Source organism: Mirounga leonina, unplaced genomic scaffold (genome assembly GCF_011800145.1).
Source record: "Mirounga leonina isolate KUSES-001 unplaced genomic scaffold, KU_Mleo_1.0 Mir_91, whole genome shotgun sequence".
Classification (NCBI taxonomy): domain Eukaryota; kingdom Metazoa; phylum Chordata; class Mammalia; order Carnivora; family Phocidae; genus Mirounga; species Mirounga leonina.
The window spans coordinates 31559144-31575577 of record NW_023270839.1 but is presented as its reverse complement, the minus strand read 5'-3'; the positions used below and the strand labels follow the sequence as shown (position 1 = coordinate 31575577).

General features: G+C 39.6%; 1 protein-coding gene across 2 annotated transcripts in view; it reads right to left on the bottom strand.

The window, feature by feature from the left end:
- The window catches only part of TEX9 (testis expressed 9), a 159685-nt gene that overhangs the window by 132260 nt on the left and 10991 nt on the right, over positions 1 to 16434 (bottom strand). The gene's annotated exons all lie outside the window — the stretch shown is intronic.

Here is a 16434-nt window from a genome sequence, read left to right as displayed (position 1 = left end):
TTAATATTGTTATTTTGCTGCTCATATTATCAGATTGTGGCCAATGGGAATATTTAAGAGACTCCAGATTTTTGTTTTTGGCACACAAAATTAATCAGGAAATCTTGGAGGAAAGGAAACATCAGGAAGAGTCTGAACCTACTTATTAAAAAGAAAGTTTTCCAGGTGGCTAGTCATTGCTTAAAATACAAAATAGATGTTCCAGGTATGTGTGGGAGTGGTGGGGGTGCTAATAAATGACTGATACAGGAGTCTAAAGGTCTGCCCCCCGGCTTCAAATTGAGAAAACTCTCAGTATGATTTGTACTCCAGAGGGCTCACTTCCGTTGTTCAGGCAAAAGTCAGATTTAACCCGAGACCACGTCACTGCACAGTCTTTCCCCTTCCCTATCCTGCTTCCTTCTATCTCTTCTAGGTTTTTCCTGAAGAGCACTCCTTCATTAATCACCTGCACCTGAATTCCTGTCTTCGATTCTGCTTCTAAAAAACACCACCCATGACACATTGGTATTAGAAATGGGCTAGGAAGCAGTCTATAAGGATGGTATTCAGCATTTGGACCACCTGCTGCCAGTGAGGACCTCACTGCTGCTGGCAAGTGGAGTGTGGATAGCTCCTATTATGCTGAAGCAGTAAAATCCTCAAGGCTTTCCAATTGTGGCTAATTGGGGTGGGATCTGAAAGGGGATTCATTGACTTGTACAGTCTCTGGCATTTGAGAGGTATGGGGGAAGTAGTAATTAAAAAGATTGTGGAATTGCATAGCTGTTGCTGAACAACATCAGAACTTCAAAGTGAAAAAAAATGATAGGCTAACGATGATTACTCATCAATTTAAAGCAAAGTGTGAATACTAAAGGCCATACTAGGCATTTAAAGAAGTCCTCATTAGCTTAGGACCTAATCTTAAGAGTAGCAGAATTTCAAAAAAATATTGCATTCTCAATCCTAGAAAATTTCCTATGCCAAAGTCAGGGCCCTGAGATGGAAGGAATGAGACCCTGAGACCTAGGTTAAGGATTCTGGGTGGATCCAGATCAGAAATTTGAACCCCTGGTATGTCTAAACTCTTTGAGCCTGCAGAAATGTCCCACTCATTCTTGTTAGAAGATGAGTGCTGCTTTGCTTGAATAATATGCAGATGTTTCAAACATGCAGGTGGCTTACAAGACAATGCCTGCCCTTCTCAGGATCTGCCCACCTGGCAACCAGACCAATAACTAAAGTCAAATCTCAGCATAACTGGGGATTGTCAGGTCTGCTAAGGCAACAGAGAGGTGAGCTACAATGAGCACCTTAATAACATGCAGCAGCAAGAATCAGGATTGTTTGCAAGGAAGTTGGTCCTAAAGATGCTGAATCAAGGGGAACAAAATATAAAGCAGAATAAGGCAAAGTTTGTTGATATAGGAACACTCTTCCATGACATTTGCTTTAACACTCTGGCAAAGATCTTGACATCCAGTTCTAATAAGTTGCTGGCATGGCTCTTAGAAGCTTGGAAAAAGCAGTGGCCTGTGTTAAATGAAGTGGAAAATTCAACAGCTAATTATGTTCCTTGGTATGGCCCTGAGGACATTCCATTTACCAAGATAATAAGAAATGCATTGGTGAGGGTGGCCAGCGGCAGTAGCGAGAAGCCCTATTAGAAGGGGCTGACAGTAAGAGAATCTGTAACAGAATAGGCTCTTTAATAGCAATGATATGATCTTGGAATAGTAGAGGCCAGGTGGAAGTACCTAATTGTCAGAAGCAAGGTAGGTGTAATTCTCTTGGGCAGTGAGGATAGAAAGGCAGCCAGAAGAGTCTGACCCATGGTGATCTATGGAGACGATTAACAGAACATGTGTCCAGCAGTAAGACAGATAGGGATCCAACAAGGGTGTTGCTTTATATATACAACAATCAATGATATATATCACTGGATGAGCAAAAGATTGAGGTCACCTGCCCCAGTGGGAAGATATAATCCTTTGTCTAGTTTCCAGACCTGAGGCAATTGTCAGACTTAGAACACATCAGTTAAAAGAGAGGTCAGGTCCCTTGAGGAAGAAGACCGTAATACGATAGCAAATGTATGCAATAGTGATTTCCCCAGTCCTTCCCCAAAAAGACTTTCCTCAGGTAATTATAAACTGAGGAAAAGGACAACATAGGAGTTTTTGAGGGATACAAGGTCTGAATGAACACAGAGTTGAATACCCAATGACCCTAATTGTTATCATGACACTTCTGTTAAAATAAGGAAGGAGATTAGGTAATAAGTGGAGTCTTGACCCAATTCCATCTCACAGTGAGTCCATTAGTTCCAAAATTAAAAGTAAGTATAGAATGACCTAATGGTCATTTCTCTGGTACCTAAACACATAACTGGAATGGATATACTCAGCAATTGGCAGAACTCTCACATTGGTTTCCTGACCTATGAAAAAAGACCTATTATAATAGAAAAGGCCAAATGGAAACCTTGGGAATTGCCTTTCCTACCCTTGAAAGATTGTAAAATCAAAAACAGCACTGCTTCAAGGGGGAATGGCAGCAATTATTAACATCTTCAAAGACGAATTACACAAGCTTGGCGGTATCCATCACAACCCTATGTAATTGTCCAGTCTGGCCTCTAAACCACAAGGTGGATAATATCTCAAACTTAACTAGTAGTAACCCTCAATTGTAGCTACTGTGATGGATGTGATATCTTTGTTAGCAGATCAACACAGCCCCTGATAAGAAGTATGAAGCTATTAATATGGCAAATGTTGTTTTCAATATCTAACAGGCAGGAAGAGCATAAGCAGTTTGCCTTCACATTGGAAAGACAACAGTACATTAATAGTTTTGCCCCAGAGCTAAGTTAACTCTCCTACACTCTGTTATTACATAGTGGAAAATACCTGGACTATCTGGACATCCCACAGATTATACTGTTCTATGACATTAGCAATATCAAGTTAGCTAGACTTAATGACTAAGAAATGGGCAAGTACTACATGCGCCTTGATAAGGTACATGCACATCCGACTACAGGAGACAAATCCTATGAAAATTCAAGCCTATCCATGTCAGTAAAGTTTTTAGGGATCCAGTGGTCTGGGGCTTGCTGAGACATTCCATCCAAATTAAATATTGATGTCTATCTCAGGTATGGGTTTAATTTCTCTGCCCAAAGTGCCTTGGCCACTACCATTATATAAGAGGTCACTTTCTCAGACCAAGTGAGCTATTTTACAAATGAGATGTGGTGGCAGACCCATGACCATAGGATTCCACGTTGTTGTTGTTGTTTTTAATCACATGCTGTACCCCCCAAACCCTGCAGGCCTGATAGGTGGAACAGACTTTGAAAGCACAGCATCATGTGAGGATAGGGGATTATCCTTCAGGATGAGCTTGACACCTTAAATCAATGACCATTTTATGGTGATATTTTTCAAACAGGAGAATCCAAGGTTATGGAAGTAGGAGTAGCTTTTCTCAGTAGCACTCCAAGTGTTTCCTGTCACTGCAACTACATGCTCTGCAGGCCTAGAGTTTCCAGTCTGCATAAAGGAAATGCTTCCAGAAAGGGACAGAGTAATAGGAATCTCATTAAACTTTAAGCTACCACCTGGTCATTTCAGATTCCTTTTGCCAAGAGGCTATCGGACAAGAAAAAGACTCCCCATATTAGCTGGGTAATTGGCTTGGATGAGGTAGAACTAACTGTTACACAATGCAGGAAAGGAAGACTATTTAGCTGATCCACTGGAATGCCTCTTGATAACTTGCCTAACCGATTTTGATAGCAAAAGGACAAGTGCAACATCCATAGCCTAAAACAGACATGGCAACCAGAGGCTCAGATCCCTCAAGGATGGGAGTCTGGATAGCCCCACCACACAAGCCTCCATGCCCAACAGAAGGGCTAGCTGAATGTCAAGGGGATACAGAATGTGTTCAAGAGGAGCGAGATGATGAAGGTCAGGTTGAAATGTAATGTCACGATTTGGAATTTTTCCCACTAACCTTCTTATAAATTTTTCCAGGAAAAAAAGAGTAAACAGAATCCAGATGAGGTGAGGTTATGTTTCTTAGAGTGTTTCTGAGACTACTCCCTATTAAACCTCCTGCATACAAATCTTTATCTCTGTTTCCCAGGAATCTTCACCTAAGAAAATATCACACCCACTGAACAAGTTGAGATCATGGGGGTATGATGTGTAATTTGGTACTGCTATAAACTAACAAGTAACAAGTACTCTAAGGAAAAAAGAAAGTGCTTCAACTATATAACTGCATCTGGGAAGCCATGATGGCTCTGGGCTGGAAGTACTCAGCTAAAATCCAAATCAATATTCATAAATATAAAACAATGGGTCCTAAGTTGTGATAGTGGTATTAAATGACATAATAAAACTGAATCTCTGTAACCTATGTGGATGTACCTTGTGATATAATCAGATATCTTGTGTATAATAAGATACATACAGTATTTTGAATTCAAACTGACCTGTATTAAGTAATATTTCTGAACTGCAAAGCAAGCATGAATCATTGGCACTTGAATATACAACACTCTTTCCCACACTGTTTATATCTCATAAGCATTATCATAATAAACATATAGTCAAGTGGCAACTGGACCAAAAATAAATTTATTGTTCAATGAAACTGAAATAAAGCATTTCCCTTAAAAGTGGCAAAAACCTGGAACCAATTTAATGTCCAACCAGGGAATTAATTAAATAAATTATGGTACAGTATATCATCATTAGTGATGACATGAGTAGATTTATACTTATTGACATAGAAAGATGTGATATATGGTATTACTAAGTGTCAAAGCAGTCTGCAAATTAATATCATAGAGTGACATTTTTATGATAATTTATATTCAGGTAAATATACATACAGGAAAAATTCCAAATGGAAGTACATCAAAATGTTAATCATTAATAATTATAATTATCATTATTTTGCTTATTATCCCAGATGCTGTCAGTGTCTCATGCAGTACTCCAGCCAATCTCTAATGGCTTCCTCTGTGCCTGCAAGCTTTTTATTCCAGACCTGCAGAAAACAGTTTGGTTGTAAGCAGGCTAAAAATGCTGAGGTAGTACTTCACCCCTGAGACAGCATAATTTTGAGGCATTTATTTTGCAGCGTTTTCCGGGGGTTCTCCATGAAATTTCTCTCTAGTTTCCTACTGTGATAGCTGGCTTAAAACACACCCTTCTTTGGACAGATTCTCTTCCTTGTATTACTTCCCCGTTACCCTAAGATATTCTGCATTTCCCAAATAATCTGCTTGCATTCAAATCTTTTTCTGTTTCTGGGCACACTCAAACTGCGATATTTGTAATTTTCAAATAGTTCTATTTAAAACTGATTACTTATATAATAAGTTAATAAAAGCTTAAAAAACATTTAACATCAGATTTTTTTTTGTTTTTTTGTTTTGTTTTTTAAATATTGTATTTATTTATTTTAGAGAGAGAAACTGAGTGGGGAGAGTGGCAGAGTTGGGGGCGGGGAGGGATAGGGAGAGAATCCTAAACAGACTCCCTGCTGAATATGGAGCCAACCCAGGGCTTGGGGCTCCATCTCACAACCCTAAGATCATGACCTTAAGGATAGGATGCTTAACCGACTGAGCCACCCAGGTGCCCCAACATCAGATGTTTTATAAATCAGATGTCTAATGTTTTAATGCTGTGATTGGGGAGCATGGAAACTACCTTGAAATATCAAAAGGGCTGGGCGCCTGGGTGGCTCAGTTGGTTTGGCGACTGCCTTCGGCTCAGGTCATGATCCTGGAGTCCCGGGATTGAGTCCCACGTCGGGCTCCCTGCTCAGCTAGGGGTCTGCTTCTCCCTCTGACCCTCCCCCCTCTCATGTGCTCCCTCATTCTCTCTCTCTCAAATAAATAAATAAAATCTTTAGAAAAAAAAAAAAGACTTTTTTTTTTTTTAAAAAAAGAAATATCAAAAGGGCTAATAAGTAAAAGAAAAAATTCATGTATTCATCACAACACCAAAGAAGCCATAGAAAAAGAGGCTAGTGGGTGGAATCACAAGGAGAAGGATTTCTTTCAAAAAGAACTTTCTAGCAGTTAAAGTTACCCAAAATTGGAATAAATGTTCTCTGGGAAAAGAGCATTTTATCAGTGACAAGTGACATTGCATAAGCAGAGGCTGGATGACCCCTTGACAGGGACATTTGGCTTCAAGGATTTTTTTTTTTTTAATATTTATTTATTTGACAGAGAGAGAGAGAGAGCACAAGCAGGGGAAGTGGCAGGCAGAGGGAGAAGCAGGCTTCCCGCTGAGCAGGGAGCCCGATACGGGACTCGATCCCAGGACCCTGAGATCATGACCTGAGCTGAAGGCAGTCGCTTAACTGACTGAGCCACCCAGGGGCCCCTGGCTTCAAGGATTTTTAACACCCCTTTTACCTTGGAGAGTCTCTATTTTTTAAATATAATTCATCAAATTATGTGGCTATCAGGGAACCATATATAGTTTCTCAGTAATGATTCCTGGTGTGTTGGATTATTTGGGACTCTATGTTCATTCCTAGACCTTCAGACATGAGTGAAGGGATCATGGTGGTACCTGTACCAATGAGCAGTGCACATTCACAAAACACAGAGGTGGAGAAAGTTTAGGGCTCTAGATAAATCACTAAATTTGGGTCCAAAAAATGTTGATTTAAAAACTGCCATTATTCATTGGGGAGGGTATGTGCTATGGTGAGCGCTGTGAATTGTGTAAGACTGTTGAATCACAGATGTGTACCTCTGAAACAAATAATACATTATATGTTAAAAAGAAGAAGAAGAAGAAGAAGAAGATAGCAGGAAGGGAAAAATGAAGGGGGCGGAAATCGGAGGGGAAGATGAACCATGAGAGACTGTGGACTCTGAGAAACAAACTAGAGGGGAGGGGGCGGGGGGATGGGTTAGCCTGGTGATGGGTATTAAAGAGGGCAAGTACTGCATGGAGCACTGGGTGTTATACGCAAACAATGAATCATGGAACACTACATCAAAAACTAATGATGTAATGTATGGTGATTAACATAACATAATAAAAAAAAAAGCTGCCATTATTAACACTGGCTGTAGTCAGACCATGAAATGGTCTTGCTTTATATATTTTTCCAATATTTGAAATATCTTACATGTAAACCAGAGATATCAATAGTGGTCAGTTTGGTCAAATAGGAAAATACATTATGCATCCTTAAAACAAAAGGAAATAGTTCTTCCGTGACCTATATTTTGAGAGAGTGCAGACATGGGAAGAAAGCCAATGTGTAATACTGTTGGATCCCCCAATTTTGCTAGTGAGTAACTTCCTAGTATGGTTAAAGGAGATTAGAAAATACAGAATCAGGGGTGCCTGGGTGGCTCAGTCGTTAAGTGTCTGCCTTTGGCTCAGGTCATGATCCCAGGGTCCTGGGATCGAGCCCCATATCGGGCTCCCTGCTCGGCAGGAAGCCTGCTTCTCCCTCCTCCACTCCCCCTGCTTGTGTTCCCTCTCTCGCTGTCTCTCTCTCTCTGTCAAATAAATAAATAAAATCTTAAAAAAAAAAAAAAAGAAAATACAGAATCATAGAAGTGGGAAAATACTTAAGAAGGGAGAGGTAGGATAGCTAAAAGCAATGAGGGTGTTTCGCTAAAACCTTTGGAATCCCAAGTCTTCTGTCCCATCATCCCCATAAGTCATATCAAACTTCTAGATCACATACCTCATGTGTTTTGGTTTGGAATATATGACTCTACTAATGTGGCAATGAGACTTCTGGGTCAGAAGACCCAAAACATAGTTCTGTCTTCACCACTAACTAGCTTTAAGCATTAACCTTGAGAATGTAACAATCTTTCTGAGTCTTAATTTCTCCATGTGTAACATGAGGAAGCCGACCACATGATTTTAAGTTTCCTTTCAGGATTAGCATTTTGTTAGAAGGAGAGATCACATACTCTTCTACCAAAGAACCAAAGACCTTATAAAATAAGCTGTTTTACCTGGTGTATTTCCAAAATGACTTAAGCCAGTATGATTATTCCTGATTTTAGGCTCTACTGCAAGCTTCTGATGGTTAGAGGTTGGTGGGGGTTATCAGTCTCTTCCTCTACAATTTATCATGGTTTTTATATTGTAGTTAGGTTCTAGGTCAAATTCTGCCACACTTAGATGTTTTTATTAGCAAGCAGGAGTAAAAATATTCACACAACCTGCAGTGTAAGCTTTCTAAAGCCCCAGCTTTCTGTCCTTTTAAGCACTCGAGCAAGTAACTTGCAGGAAAGATTTGCTCAAGGCAAATCAACATGACTGAGCTAATCTAGTCAAAGCCAAGCCACAAAATCCTTAAGTGGCTTGTATACAGAACGAATGGGAATTCTAAGCATAGAGTACCATTCCAAAGGGTGGAGACTAATGGGTTCACCAGATTTTTATATCCTGTCCCTGTAACTGTGGAAGGGCTAGTACAGTATTCCTAGCCAATCCACATGTCTTGAATTCTACTTATTTTACCAATGAAAAATAATCTCTAACATGCATACGCTAACAAACCCTCTGCGCTGATTAAAGATACTAGGAATGCCACCTGTGAAATGTGAGTTTGCTTTGTTTGTTTGGTATTTGTTTTTTGTGTACACTATTGATGTGCATATACCCAACTCAATGTTAATTAGCTTGCCTGGGGCGTAAATTAAAATTAAAAATCATACTGTCCATAATGAACTATTCTAAGGTAAATTATAGATGTGTAACAATATAATGTGAGGACTACTAGGAAGGACTACTCTCCTAAAACACCTGAAGTTGCACCATTCATTATTTTTGTTAGATAGTACTCTGACATTCTTCATGTACTCCTTCTCTCCATCCTCTCTTTATCATCCCTCATCCCATTTTTCTTTACCATTTTTATTACTGTCCTCTTATCATTCTTCACATCCTCCTCCTTTATCATGTGGTATTCTTTTGTAATAGGATTATGTACTGGACTAAGATATTAATAGTTTAGTGTAAATTATGGTAATATTATTTTGGCCCCTTTGTTTATGTCTTACACATATCTGGCAAAACTTTGGCTCTTGATTAATTAAATCATCTCCCTTCTTCATTCATACACCTGAGCTTCTGAACCATGCTAGAGAAAATCATATAATTATGTGCTTTGAAGTCACAAAAAATTCCTAGGGTCCAACTTCAGCTAGCTTTCAAGTTGTCTAGAAGCATTTCTGTATGTACTACAATGTCTATTTAAGGCCCAGGAGAATAAGGAATCCTAAGATAATATCAAGTGTATCATTGCAATGATGAGCCAGAGATGGGGTTCTGGCCAGGCAAAAGGGCAAAGCTTTCCCTCTCATCTACTCCTTCCATACTAAAACATTCCTAAGCTTTTTCTATGCAGTTGCAATGGCTTTTTTGCTTCCATACTTACCCCCAAATGTCTATTCTTCATATAGCAACCACAGTCATCTTTTTTTTTTTTTTTTAGATTTTATTTATTTATTTGAGAGAGAGAATGAGAGAGAGAGAGCATGAGAAGGGGAGGGTCAGAGGGAGAAGCAGACTCCCTGCCGAGCAGGGAGCCGATGCGGGACTCGATCCCGGGACTCCAGGATCATGACCTGAGCCGAAGGCAGTTTCTTAACCAACTGAGCCACCCAGGCGCCCCCACAGTCATCTTTTAAAAATACACATCAGACCAGATAATTCCCCTACTTAGTCTCAACGGCTTCGAGCCATACTTAAACTAAAACCACTTCGTTTTAACGCCTATCAGACTCACACAATCTGGATGCTCCCCACTCCTCTCTGTCCACACTGGTGTTCCTGTCAATTTTCAAACCTAAAGCATGTGCCCACTGCTTTTGCACCTACTGCTCCCTCTGACTGGAGCACCCTTCCTTAGAGTTCGACATGGTTCACTTCCACACGTCTTTCAGGACTTTGTTCATATGTCACCTTCCTCTACTTCCATACCTGTCCTCTCATGCCATTAGTTCAAACATCGAGAAATATCAGTACTAAGAGGCTCTGTAAGGGAATTTTTTTTTTTAAGATTTTATTTATTTATTTGAGACAGAGAGAATGAGAGACAGAGAGCATGAGAGGGAGGAGGGTCAGAGGGAGAAGCAGACTCCCTGCCAAGCAGGGAGCCCGATGCGGGACTCGATCCCGGGACTCCAGGATCATGACCTGAGCTGAAGGCAGTCGCTTAACCAACTGAGCCACCCAGGCGCCCAAGGGAATTTTTGATGCTTCAAGTTACATGTTCCATCTAACTATTCCATGTTCTGTTCCTACTGTGTCATTGGGCCTACAACAGGTCAGCATATGGAAAGACAAATATATCTTTGTATCCATCAGGAAGATACAAACTTGTTAAAGCAACAATTTAGAATGGCAAGGAGGGTACTGGAGGGGAGGCTGTTTATCTGGTTTTACCTACAAAGTCCTGGATTCCTTTATTTTTAAATCTCTTATATATTTTAAAATCTACATACAGTATAATTCATTCTTTGTGATGTACTCTTCTTTGAATTTTGCTATGCCTAGAGTTACATATCCACCTACTATGCCTAGAGTTCATATCCACCCCAACAATCAAGATATAAAGCAGTTCTATCACTCCCCAAATTATGCATGACTGCATAGTAGTCAACCTCTTCTACCACCCTCCCCCAACCCCTGCAATCACTTAGCTGTTTTCTATCCCTATAGTTTTTAGGCTCTGAGAATTCTGAGTTTAACCATTATTCACGGTCCAGCTAGTCCTGATGATCTCCAGGCATTATTCAAATCCGTACTTGCTATCAAAATTATTGGTTGAGCATGACTGAAAGAGTGTTAACTTAACTATGGATATACTTAATAAATTATACACGAGTTTTTGTGGAAATGTGATATAGATTCTCAGGGCACTATCTTAGCTGGGGTGGTTAGAAGAATCATTTCCGTCCTCGTCTGGCTTAGCCCAGATTCCTCCTCTCCTATTTTGTCAGGATTCTGCCATTCCCTTCATCTATCTGGTCTTGCCCCTCATACAGTTACTTCTTCATGTAATGTTCTTAATACTGGTTACAGTATTTTTCTCCTTGAATTTACAAATGCCCAAACTTTCTTTTAAGCATAGAATCATTGTCACTGAATTGCTGAAGGTGACTCTCTGATGATGTCTACAAACATTTTCTTCAGCTCCCTGCCTCTCTCTTTTTTTAAAAGATTTTATTTATTTATTTGACAGAGAGAGAGAGAGAAAGAGAGAGAGAGAAAGCACAAGCAGGGGGAGTGGCCGGCAGAAGCAGAGGGAGATGCAGACTCCCTGCAGAGCAGGGGGAACCCTATGCGGGACTTGATCCCAGGACCCCGGGATTATGACCTGAGCCGAAGGCAGTCACTTAACCAATTGAGCCACCCAGGCGCCCCTGCTCCCAGTCTCTTTCCATCTGAGTCCTGCACCGAGTCTATGCTCCCTGGCTCAAGCAGTAGTTGCTTCTTGAGTGCTCTGTGCTCTGCTGTCAGCTCTCTGGTTTGCCCTATGTGTGTTTTGGATGGTTTAAGTGCTAATGTCCAATGTAGAGCCTGGTTACTGCAGCCCTGGTGTATTCTTGTTTGACCATGTCATATCCACTAATCATTCACATCTCTTGAGATCTCTGGCCCATGAATTACATAGTAGAACTGAATTTCCCAGGAATAGGAAATAAGAAATAGGAACAACAACAAAAATTCACAGGTTAGTTCCTGTGCCTGCTGCACCTGTAGCATGAACACCAAGGGTTAACATATCAGGCAGGCTAATGGCAAAGTAGCTTCAATAACCACTGATGAGTCACAAAGTCACAAATCTTTGTCCTGCGTATATTAGAAGGACTACACTGGGTTCTAGCTCTAATTTCACCTTGGAGCCTTCTTTGCTTTCTAGTTCCAGCCATTCCTCACAAGATCCTTGAAGGAGATCTATGCCCAAGCAAGAGCAGTGGAAAACCAAGCAGCACTTCAGTTTCAGACTAGCGGCACCAGATGGCCTGGTTTGCCAGGATAGTGCTGGGAGTCCAGGGGGTTATTTTATTTTTATTTTTATTTTTTTTATTTTTTATTTTTTTTTTTATTTAAAGATTTTTATTTATTTATTGAGAGAGATAATGATAGAGAGCATGAGAGGGGGGAGAGTCAGAGGAAGAAGCAGACTCCCCGCTGAGCAGGGAGCCCGATGCGGGACTCGATCCCGGGACTCCTGGATCATGACCTGAGCTGAAGGCAGCCGCTTAACCAACTGAGCCACCCAGGCGCCCCAGGGGGTTATTGATAGCACTTTTTTTCCTCTCCAAGTATACCAATTTTGCTTATAAATTACATGAGTACCTTAATTACATACAGCATTACATACACAACATATAACTCCCCTTCTCCCCATCAGGAGGGAATATGGAGCCATTAGAAATTAGACAGACAAAGAGAAGGGTACAGAGTCAAAGAAAGAACCAAAATCACTCTCAGTATTGACAAGTAAAATTGGCAGAATTTTGTAATACTTCTCAGAGCAGAAGCAACATACCCATAATGGTAGTTCTTAAGAGGAAGTTTGAGTTTTTACAAATATAGAGAGTCATGAGAAATATGAAGGCCCCTGGAACTAGAGAGTGACATCACAAAAAAAGAATGTGGTCATGCAGGAAGGAGATGCAAGAAGCTCTGCAGATTGGACCTTAACCAACATGGCTGGAGGAGGCCCTGAAAGATTGTATCAGAAGTAATTATATGGCAAGGTCCTTATCTTGGGTTCATTGATAGACTTTGGGGTCTATGTCGCTTCTGTGAACGATAACTAAAATTTCTTGTATATATAACATTTTCTGGAAGACCTGCCAATAATTTTCATCAGCTTCTCAAAAAGTTCCAAAAAGTTAACCATTGCTTTATGGTATTTTCAGTTCTGGTATGTATTTTAAAATATATTAAAAGGAAGCTGGTTCTCATTCCAGTGTCATACTATTTAGTCATTTTCAACACATTTACCACTAGTTTCATAAAATCCCGAGTTAACTAGCCTTCACTGGGCTAGGTGGCCCGACCTGGGTTTTACAATAATGATTCCAATATCCAGATTGGAAGAAAGAAACAGATAAACAGCATTGTTAACAAAATCCTCTCTTAAAATAGCTTCTTTCTTTTTTTTTCTTTTTTTCTTTCTTTTTCTTTTTCTTTTTTTTTAAGGGGGCAGGGCAGAGGGAGAGAGAGAGAATCCCAAGCAGGCTCCACACCCAGCGTAGAGCTCGACATGGGGCTTGACCCCACAACCCTGAGATAATGAGCTGAGCTGAAATCAAGAGTCAGATGCTTAACCAACTGAGCCACCCAGGCACCCATAGCTTACTTCTGTCTAGGCATGTTGCACATTACACAAGCCCTTGGGAATTTCACACTTCCTAGGATAACATAGAGACAGTTTTGCAAGTTAAATACCAATTCAGATAAAGATGAGAGAGCTATGTCATGAAAATAGACTGGTTCTGCAATGCCATTTGAGGACACTTTTGTTCCTTTTGACTTTTAGTGTAGTTTATTCCTTTTTGGTATTGTATTTATGAGCCAGCTGAGCTAGGGTGTGACTGGTTTATACAGTTCTTACTTGTAATAAAATACTGAATGGTAGGCAGCTCTACATCTGCTACAGTAAACTGCACCCTTGTTCCCACCATTAAGTATCTGGATGCCCTTGTGGAAATAATGTAACTTCTCTGGGCCTGAGGCTCCTTATCTCTAGACCTGATGATGAGACCATTGGCTTTCATTAGAAGTTATCAGAGGTTTCTTCCAGCTGTGTGATTGTATGGCTTTGTATTTCTAGGAAGGCATCTATGTTTACCATTCCCAAATTTATACAACAAACTCCTGGGGAGGAGAGGCACTTTATGTTCATTCAAGATAATATCTAAGGCAAAAAGTATATAAAAGATAAAACATTGATTGAGCAGCTGGGGAGAAGGCCTCTCAGGAAAGCCATGCTTCACTAGTCTCCCTATTCCATGAAAAGACTGATTGGCCAAATTCTAGGAGTCTTTTAGGACCACCTGCCATAGTGCTCATCATATGATGGTATGATGCTAGTAAGGTCACACACACACACATGCAGCATGAATTCTCTCTTTTTATACTTACAAGGCTTGTCTTAGTTGGCTCTTCTATATCATCTTTCCCCCCATGCAGAAACAAATGAAAAACTAAGCCAATTTCCATTTCTCAGTGGCAGGAGTCCTGGCTTTCTTGCCCTCTCCCCTCTCCTTGGCACAGAAGTTCTTCTTGCAGAATTCCTGTCCTTCTGGCCTGCTTTCTGAAACATGAGAAGGTTCTGGTATTCAGAAGTGGGTCACATCACCTACTGAGAGTACCAGAACATGGTATGTGGCAGGAAGAGGAGCATGTGAGGTTGGAGGGTTATAGTATTATATCAGGCAACCCTACCCTAGTTATACACATGTTATAGACAGCATTCCCCTGGGTCAAAAGTATCACTTCCTGGTTACAGTCAGAATTGAAAATGGGTACCCCGGGGAACCTGGGTGGCTCAGTCAGTTAAGCAACTGCCTTCAGCTCAGGTCATGATCCTGGAGTCCCAGGATCAAGTCCCGCATCGGGCTCCTTGCTCAGTGGGGAGTCTTCTTCTCCCTCTGACCCTCCCCCCTCTCATGCTCTCTCACTCTCTCTCTCCCAAATAAATAAATAAAATCTTAAAAAAAGAAAAAGAAAAAGAAAATGAGTTCCCCAATCAGACAAAATTATGAGGCTTTCATATCATCCTCAATCTTAGCGAAGCAATGGCCACTTGTAAGCATTATTATTTAATCATATGCAAGTTGTTTTCATTCTGACAGTTGTGATGGATCTGAAGAATATTAACCCCTTTACTCATACCTCTAATATCATCTTAGACGATGTTTCTGGAGGTTCAAAATCCAGTATATTTCACTCTAGAAATAAATCTCATGTATTTCACTCCAGAAAAGCAATTTTTGGTATGTGCCATGCCATACAACATCCAGATCCAAATAAAACCACTGTTCCTCCTTCACATCTATAACCTTTGTCTTCATGAGTTAGTATAGAATTCTTCTTTTTACTGACTTTGGCTGGACTGTAGCAGTTTTCTGTTCTTACACAAACTAGTGATTATTTAAATACTTGGATATGTTGCTTGCAATCTGAATTCTTATTGCTAAGAACCAAGAGCTTTGTATCTGCCCTTATCTTTCTTCTATAAGACACACACACACACTGACGTTAACTATAAGGGAAAAAAAAGGAGAATACACATTCTTCTAAAGTGCACAGGAAACATTCTCAAGGAAAGATTTTATGTTAGGCCATAAAACAAACCTTAAATTTAAAAGGATCGGAATCATACAAAGTGTGTTCTCCAACAACAATGGAATAAAATTAGAAATCAATAGCAGAAGGAAATTTGGAAAATATAAAGCTTGTATATTTGTACACAATCTTGTACATAGAAAATGCTAAGGAATTCACACAATGTGCTATTAGAACTAAGAAAAGAATTCAGCAAATTTGCAGACCACAAGATCAATATAGAAAAATCAATTATATTTCTATATACTAGCAATGAACAATCTGAAATGGAAATTAAGAAAACAATTCCATTTACAATAGCATTAAAAGGGATTTAATACTTAGGAATAAATTTAACAAAAGAGCAAGACTTGTACAATGGAAATTATAAAGCATTATTGAAAGAAATTAAATAAGATCTAAATAAATGGAGAGACATCTCACATTAATGAATTGGAAGACTTAATATTATCAAGATGGCAATATTCTTCCCCAGAGTGATCTACAGATTCAACAGTCACTATCAAAGTCCCAGCTAGTTTTGTTTTTTTTTACAGAAATTGACAAACTGATCTTAAAATTCATATGGAAATACAAGGAATCCCAAGTAGCCAAAATAATCTTGAAAAAAAAGCACAAAGTTGAAGGATTCACACTTTCCATTTTCAGAACTTATTACACAGCTACACAAATGAAGACAATGTATTTGTGGTATAAAGATAGGCACACAGATCAATATATAGTTACAAAACACCTCTATTTATGGTCAATTGATTTTCAACAAGGGTCCAATATAATTCAATGGGAAAGGATCATCATTTTAAGAAATGATGCTGGGACCAATGGATATCCATGATCAAGAATAAAGTTAGACCCCTCCCTCACAAAATATATAAAAATTAATTCAAAATGGATCACAGACCTAAATATAAGAACTAAAACTATAAAACTATTAGGAAAAAAGCATAGAAGTAAATCTTCACGACCTTGGATTAGGCAATGGTTTCTCAGATATGATACCAAAAGCACAAGCAAGAAAAGAACAAATAGATAAACTAGACATCAAAATGAAAAACTTTTG